Source organism: Hordeum vulgare, chromosome 6H (genome assembly GCF_904849725.1).
Source record: "Hordeum vulgare subsp. vulgare chromosome 6H, MorexV3_pseudomolecules_assembly, whole genome shotgun sequence".
NCBI classification, from domain to species: domain Eukaryota; kingdom Viridiplantae; phylum Streptophyta; class Magnoliopsida; order Poales; family Poaceae; genus Hordeum; species Hordeum vulgare.
The window spans coordinates 526,192,588-526,200,960 of record NC_058523.1 but is presented as its reverse complement, the minus strand read 5'-3'; positions in this window follow the sequence as shown (position 1 = coordinate 526,200,960).

Sequence of the window (8,373 nt, the reverse complement as noted above, 5' to 3'; positions counted from 1 at the left end):
CAGACAACACCCAGTGGGTTACAGAAGAAAAGTAAGTACTTACTAGACTACTTACTCGGATGTCATCGCGCAGCTCCAAGCTCCGCTGGTACAAAGCCGCAACGGAGTCATAAGCCCTCTTGGCCTCTCCGGCCATCAGCTGCACCTGGACCATGGCCCCCTTAGCCGCTCCCACCTGCTCCTCTGGGACACACCGAATGCTGAATTCAGCATTCAACGAACCGGGAATCGTGGGAAGATCCTGGGGCATCCCAAGGTTCGCCCCAGTCGGTTCCTCACCCACCGGCACCGGTTCAGTCGGTGGAGCGTCGGCGGCACGGGCGGCAGCAGGAGGAGCAGCCTCAGGGACATGCTCCACGACAGGCTCCACGGCCGGGTCGGCTCTCCCCTGGTCGTCCCCGTCCAGGCAAGTCGCCCCTGACAAGCCGAATAACACGGCGCCTCAGAAAAAGAAAAGGATGGCGCAGTCTACAGGAATAAAATACCCGACTCTCCCACAACATACCTGCCTGGGACGAAACGACGTTGTCCGTGTCCATGGGGTCGTCCCCTTGGCGGGCCGGCGAGGTCGCAGAAGTGGCAACCCTGTCGAGTGAAGTCCATTCGACTTGTAAAGCAGGAGTTCACTCGGTCAACAGAAAGAGCCGAAAGTTAGATTCACTTACGTGGAGGTGACGGGGATGGCCATCCTCATCCGCGGCAGAGCCTTCCGAGGTTTGGGCCCACTCGGCTTGGGCGCCCTGGAGGACTGGCCTGGAGGTTCAGCGGCTGCGTCCCTGGCCCTCTTGGTGCCTCGAACACTCGGTACCGCCGGGGCAGCAGGCGGAGCACTCGACGACGCAGGGGGAGCTGAAGGGACGGCAGGCTCATGCCGACGCTTACTCCGATGCTCTGGCCGCGGAGGTGGCGAGTCTGGCTCTTCATCCTTTTCCACTTCCTCGCTGTCTTCCTCCTCCGACTCCCCGCCGTCGAAGACGTATTCGGCGCTCTCCACGCTCCCCTCCTGGCTGCCTTCTTCCTCTTCCTCCTCCGGATTCCCGTTCGAGACGGGGGAGAACCAGTTGGTCCACGCCTGCATGAATTTCAGTCGGAACCATTAAGCATCACACGGAGATATAAGTAAACGACTGGAATAAAGACGATTCGATGCACTCGGCTGATGCCACTCACCTGATTCGGTGGCGGGTTGTCCGCGCTGTAAGGCGCCACTCGGCGAGCTCCTTTAGGGTTCTCACAAGGTCCCGTGATTTGGAGCACCAACGAGGTCACCTTATCCTCGAGTATGCCCACCACGATGGTCCGAGTGGAATCCTCGGGCCCTGTGTAGTGCCACATAGCGTGGTCCCGAGCCTGCAGAGGCTGGATCCATCGACCGATGAAGACTTCCAGCAGGTCAATACCGGTGACCCCCCTCCTGACAACATCCACGAGTGCCTCGACCAAAGGATGGATATCGTTCTTCTCGACCTTCGAGAGCACGAGTTGTTTGGGTGGAGCGGGACGGTCTAGACTAAACGGAGGCAGCCCAGTCGACGCGTTCGGACAGGCTATGTCCTGGTAGTAGAACCACGTCGACTGCGAGTTCCTAACCGACTCGCTCAACTGCAGGGCAGGGTAGCTGCTCCGACTCTTCTTCTGGAACCCTAAACCCCCACAGAGCTGGAGGAGATGCGTCTTGTCGTCCGACTGACTAAGACGTTTTATGGTTTGGGAGCGGGCGGAGAAGATGTGTTTGAATAAACCCCAATGGGGAGGACAACCAATAAAACACTCGCACCAAACAATGAAGGCAGAAAGATGGGCGATGGCATTCGGAGGAAAGTGATGGAGTTGAGCACCAAAGTGGTTCATGATGCCTTTGAAGAAGGGATGCGGAGGAAGAGAAAAACCTCTGTGAACATGGCTGAGGAGCAAGACGCGCTCCCCCTCCCGTGGCGCCGGCTCGACCTCGTCGTCCGCCGGCAACCTCCAGGACTTATGCGCGAGCAAGCCGTGCTCTACCAGCTCCAGCAGGTCCCCCTCCGTCACCGTGGAGGGGAGAAAGTCTCCCTGGATCCACCCCGTCGGCAACGGCTACTGCCGCCGCTGAGTAGCCGCCGCCTTGCCCTTCTTCTTCCTCGCCTCCATCTTGCTGGCCTGACCTTTGGTCATGGAGGCGACGGTGAGCTCTCGAGAAGGAGAGGAAGAGAGGGGTGTCTGAGCGCAGGAGGTGGCGAGGAAGACAGAGCAGGAAAGAGCGAAGGATTCGGCGAGCGTAACCGAGGAGTCTCGTCGCCCAGATTTAAATAGAGCACCGACTGGGTCGCTGGCGAGCGGGCCCGAAATCTTATCTACCCAACCAGCCGCGGCGATATCAGTGGAGGAGTTGAAGGCGCGAGGATCGAGGAGTCAGGCGCTACTCGAGCGCGCTGACGTCGCCCCCGCTGAGCGCGCGGAACCCGAAATTTGAGATCCCGGGAAATCCGCCGCTGTCAGTTGACCGGTCGCGTCAAAAGATGCCGTGGAAGCACTCGGTTCCCGACAGTCTGTTTCGCAAGCACTTCCACTCGGAGCGTTGGTCGAGAGAGATAAAATGGATAGAGGCAAGCAACGCCCCATCCGAACCTAGTTCAGTCGAATCTGAACCTCAAGCACCGCTTCTACGTTTCAACCCCAATCCATTCGGGGACTAATGATGGGGTGATAGTCCTAGGGTAGGGTCATAGGCCTGCCCTACATGTCCTGCCCAAGGACTACCCCACACAAAGGACAGGACCTTAAGTCTGCCCCGACTGAATTAAGGTATCCCCATCATCCAGTCGGCAACAGGCCCTGAATCATCCAGTCGGTAACTAGCATTCGGAAGACACCAGGCTCACCGACTGGATACACTCGGTACGTCGTAACCTCTCAGGAGGGAAACTGCCGTACGTTTCCGGGTGCATTTACTAGCATTTAGAGCATACGTTACCTGTAACGTACGCATTCAATCGCAACTACTCCACCCCTGAGCCAGAACCATTGTGGAGGGCAGCGCACTCTATATAAGTCGCCCTCCCCCACTGGTAAATGGGTTAGAAAAACATTGTACTCCATATTACACTCGGTAACAAGCTCCGAGAGCACTGAGACGTAGGGCTATTACCTCCACCGTAGAGGGGCCTGAAGTCATACAACCTCGCCGTAGCTAGGACTCTGCCCATCTCATTCGTACCCTACACATCTACTGTCAGGCTTATACCCACGACAGTGATAGTGGGCTATGAAACTGCATCATATACATTGGGCTAAATGGGGTCTCAGCATTCAGAGATCATCTTCTGATCCACAAGCAATATATAACATACAGCTTGGGTCATGAGATAACTTATAACTCGGTAAAACGCTGGGACAAAGCAATGCTAGTGACACATTTGCAAGGCTTGCGGCTGCTAGCCTAACCTGACGTGACCCAACCGCGTGTACAGAAGCATTCCAACAAGGAGATCCATGGAAGGTCGGATGCTTGATTAATCAGCAACCAACTGAGTGGAACCGAGCAAACCACGGCTAAATCAAATGACGTGGGCAAGACAAATTCACAACAGCAAGCGTGCGACGCGATTGAGGCAAAACTACAACATGCAGATTAGGATGTCCACTAGTGTGCGCGCGTGATCCCAACCCATGAGTAAACCCTAGTCCTCCCACTCGAACGCCTCCTAGATGGCGTTGATGTCGTTGAACACATGGAACACGTTCTACTTGGAATCGACCAAATCGCAAATCAACAAAGGAGGAATCAGAGGCGGGTCAAACCTTGGGAGTCGATGACGCCGACGACACCGAGGCTGGTGGCTGAGGAAGCAAGCACAGATCCGGGGCCTGCATGCATCCTTGAAGGTTGAGGAAGCAGAGAAGCACCGGCATTGGTTGCCCCCGTGCTCATCCCGACCGGTGGCTACAAGGTGCGTCGCCCAGTTCCCGGACCCGGTGGCCTCCTCGCCTCGTCGCCGACGCATCCAGGCACGCGAATCCAGTGCTGTACGTCCGACCTGTGGATCCAGAGCCTCGTCGCCATGTGCACGATCTAGGTTTTTGGACGCGGGGTCAGAGCTATGAAGGTGGTAGAAACTAGGGTTCTACCGGGTCTTGGCCGGAGGTTGTAAGGGAAGGAAGGGATCGGCTGTGGTCGCCAGCGCAGGGGCGCCATCTCGCACGGATGGGGGCGGCGGCGTGGTAGGGGCGCACCGCAACCGGTGCTGTGCCTGGCAGGAGATGAATTGAGTGGCCATACACCCGGGCTGGCGGAAGGCCCGGAGGCTCATCGGAGAGGTCGCGGCGCTGCTGCAAGAGATGATCCAACAGAGGGTGCTCGGGCCCTGTCTCAGTCGCTGCCAGCTAGAGCTACGACATCGCTGGGGAGGTGCCAGCCATGCCCTCCCAATGGATGCGGCGACTGATGACTCACAAGTATAGGGGTCAATCGTAGTCCTTTCGATAAGTAAGAGTGTCGAACCCAACGAGGAGCAGAAGGCTCTGATAAACGGATTTCAGCAAGGTAATAACTGCAAGCACTGAAAGTAGCGATAACAAGTGATTGTGTAACGAGGTGAAATGTAGCAAGCAAAGAGTAACAAGTAACAAGTAGTAGCAATGGTGCAGCAAGTGGCCCAATCCCTTTTGCAGCAAGGGACAAGCCTGAACAAAGTCTTATAGGAGGAAAAACGCTCCCGAGGACACACGGGAATTTCTGTCATGCTAGTTTCATCCTGTTCATATGATTCAAGTTCGTTACTTTGATAGTTTGATATGTGGGTGGACCGGCGCTTGGGTACTGCCCTTACTTGGACAAGCATCCCACTTATGATTAACCTCTGTCGCAAGCATCCGCAACTACAATAGAAGAATTAAGACAAAGTCTAACCATAACATTAAACTAGTGGATCCAAATCAGCCCCTCACGAAGCAACGCATAGACTAGGGTTTAAGCTTCTGTCACTCCAGCAACCCATCATCTACTTACTACTTCCCAATGCCTTCCTCTAGGCCCAAATATGGTGAAGTGTTATGTAGTCGACGTTCACATAACACCACTAGAGGAAAAAACATACAACATATCAAAATACCGAACGGATATCAAATTCACATGACTATTATCAGCATGACTTATCCCATGTCCTCAGGAACAAAAGTAACTACTCACAAAACATAATCATAATCATGATCAGAGGTGTAATGAATAGCATCAAGGATCTGAACATAAACTCTTCCACCAAGTAATCCAACTAGCATCAACTACAAAGAGTAATCAACACTACTAGCAACCTTACAAGTACCAATCGGAGTTGCGAGACGAAGATTGGTTACAAGAGATGAACTAGGGATTGGAGAGGAGATGGTGCTGATGAAGATGTTGATGAAGATGCCTCCCCTCCGACGAGAGGAGTGTTGGTGATGATGATGGTGACAATTTCCCCCTCCGGGAGGGAAGTTTCCCCGGCAGGATCGTCTTGCCGGAGCTCTAGATTGGATCTGCTCAAGTTCGGCCTCGTGGCGGCGGCGAAACCACAAGAAAGCTCCCTCTTGATTTTTTTCCAGACCAGGATGCTTCATATAGCAAAAGAGGGGGGCTAGTGGGCCTTGAGGCAGCCCACAAGCTTGCCCACCGCCACTAGGGGGGTGGTGGCGGAGTGGGGGCTAGTGGGCCTTGAGGCAGCCCACAAGCTTGCCCACCGCCACTAGGGGGGTGGTGGCGGAGTGGGGGCTTGTGGGGCCCTGGTGGCCCCCCTCCGGTAGTTATTTCGCCTAGTATTTTTAATATATTCCATAAAAAATCCACGTAAATTTTAAGGGCATTTGGAGATGTGCAGAATATTGGACTAGGATTTGCTCCTTTTCAAGTCCAGAATTCCAGCTGCATGAATTCTCCCTCTTTAAATAATCCTTGCAAAATAAGAGAGAAAAGGCATAAATATGGTACCACAAGTAATATAACAGCCCCAAAAGCAATAAATATCAACATGAAAGAATGATGCAAAATGGACGTATCAACTCCCCCAAGCTTGGAACTCGCTTGTCCTCAAGCGAAAACCAAGTTCCATAAACATGTCCACATGTTTGGGGACGAAGGTGTCGATAAAACATAATACGGACATGAGGGCATCATGATCACACATAGAACAGCAATACATCAAAAAGATTCTTATGGGAAAGTAACAGTTCCTTCACAAAGCAAAGCATGAAGCAAAAACCTTACCGAGAAGTAACCAACAATAGTCCATAGTCATTGAAGCAATTGCAATTTATGACAACATCAGAAAGACTCAAATAAGAGCTTGTAAGGCAAACCCACATACTCAATCATCTCTTTCGTTTCCCACAATTGTTACAACTCACGTGGTACTCATGGTGTCAAAGTTTCAGCTGGACACAGAGGAAGATAGGGGCTTACAGTTTTGCCTCCCAACCATTTACCTCAAGGGTAAAGTCAACAACAATAAAGCATGAATACTCAACTCCAAGTTGATATATGAATATAGATCTTTCCCAGGCATGTGATGGTAGCCAAGACAAAGGCAAAAAGGGAATTGGTGAAGATCACCATGACTCTTACAAGGGTAAAAAGTAAAGGTACAAGATAGGCCCTTCGCAGAGGGAAGCAGAGGTTGTCATGCACTTTTGAGGTTTGAATGTGTGTCCTCTTAATGCGGAGGAACGTCACTTTATATTGCCTCCTGTGACAAAGAACTTTATTATGCAGTCTGTCGCTTTTATGTCTTCCTCATCACAGGTTCGTACAAAGCCTATTTTCCACACACTAATAGATCATACATATTAGAGAGCAATTTTTATTGCTTGCACCGATGACAACTTACTTGAAGGATCTTATTCAATCCATAGGTAGGTATGGTGGACTCTCATGGCAAAACTAGGTTGGAGGTTTATGGATGCACAAGTAGTATCTCTACTTGGTGCGGGAGTTTTGGCTAACATGAGGTGGAAGCAATCGTCACATGCTAAGGGATCTCTAATCATATAACATTGTTTGGAACCAAGCAAACACAATTCATTATGTTGTCTTCCTTGTCGAACATCTACTCCTAGCCATGTAATAGTTTGGTGAGTGCTCACAATTGTAAAAAGTGTCTAAGATGATATATTTATATGTGAACCTCTCTTTCCTTATTACTTCTTATTAATTGCAACAATGACTGAGGTCTATGTTGATTTATTCTCAACAAGTTTCAATCATCATACTTGTCATATGTGAAGTTATCACTATCCATAAGATCGTCTCATGATCTTTCATGCTATCGTTCTTTTCATACTTTTTGATCATGGCACAAAGCAAAGCCCTTGACTCAGACACTCTTTATTATATAGCTCGTAAGCTCGAATACATCGGGGGAGAGAGAAAAGCAAAAGACTCAAACTAAAAACTAAAGACTTATTCCTCTAAAAGAAGAAATAAAAACTGAAAAGGAAAGAACTAAAACAAAGGTAAAAGCAAAAGATATAAAGGTGATACGATACCGGGGCAACTCCCGCAAGCTTGGCAGAAGCCAAGGGGATTGCCCATACCAATGCTTAGTTGTCTTCCTTTGGTGGTGATGGTGGTGTTGTTGGAGTAGTCTGATCCTCCGTCTTCCAAGGCATATGTGCTCCATCATGGCAGGATGAACGAGTCGCCGGAATCCTCAAATTTGCAGCCAACCTTATTGATTTAAATCTGTACTCATACTCACAGTTTTGATTCTGCAGGTCATAGATCTGGCCCTGAAGTTGATCAACCCTATCATAGAGCCTGGAGAGGTGTTTCCCAATATCAATGGCATCCATCTTGTGATTGCTAGTGAACTCCGTGATCATCATGTGGTTGGCGTTGAGTCCACGCTCCACCATCCCTTGGCACTTGAAGACTTGTAGCTCCATTGCTTCGAGCCTCGTCTCCACGCTTCGGGTCTTCTTAGGCCCCTCAACATCACGGATGTGCAACATCCCCTCGCTCATCTTGATAGATTGAGGGTGTTTCAGCACTTCCGTGAGGTAGGGATTGATGACCTTCTCGAAGATCTTGTCCTTAGGAGCGTTTGGGGAAGTCATGATGATCTAGATCTGCGGCAGAAACAAGCTCGAAACGAAAACAGAGGAAAACTACGCGATACAGAGATCAAAACCTTAGGCGACTATATATTGATTTTTTCTGGTACAGAAGGAGTCCGCCGCAAGAAAACGGAGTCCGGGAGGCACACAAGGTGCCCACAAGCTTGCCCACCGCCACCAGGGGGTGGTGGCGGAGTGGGCCCTTGTGGCTGCCTCATTTGCTCTCCGGACTGCTTTTTATTTTTTCTAATTTTCAAAAAATTCCAAAACGGAAGAAATTTCCTATTGGAAAAGTAGCAGAGTCCAATT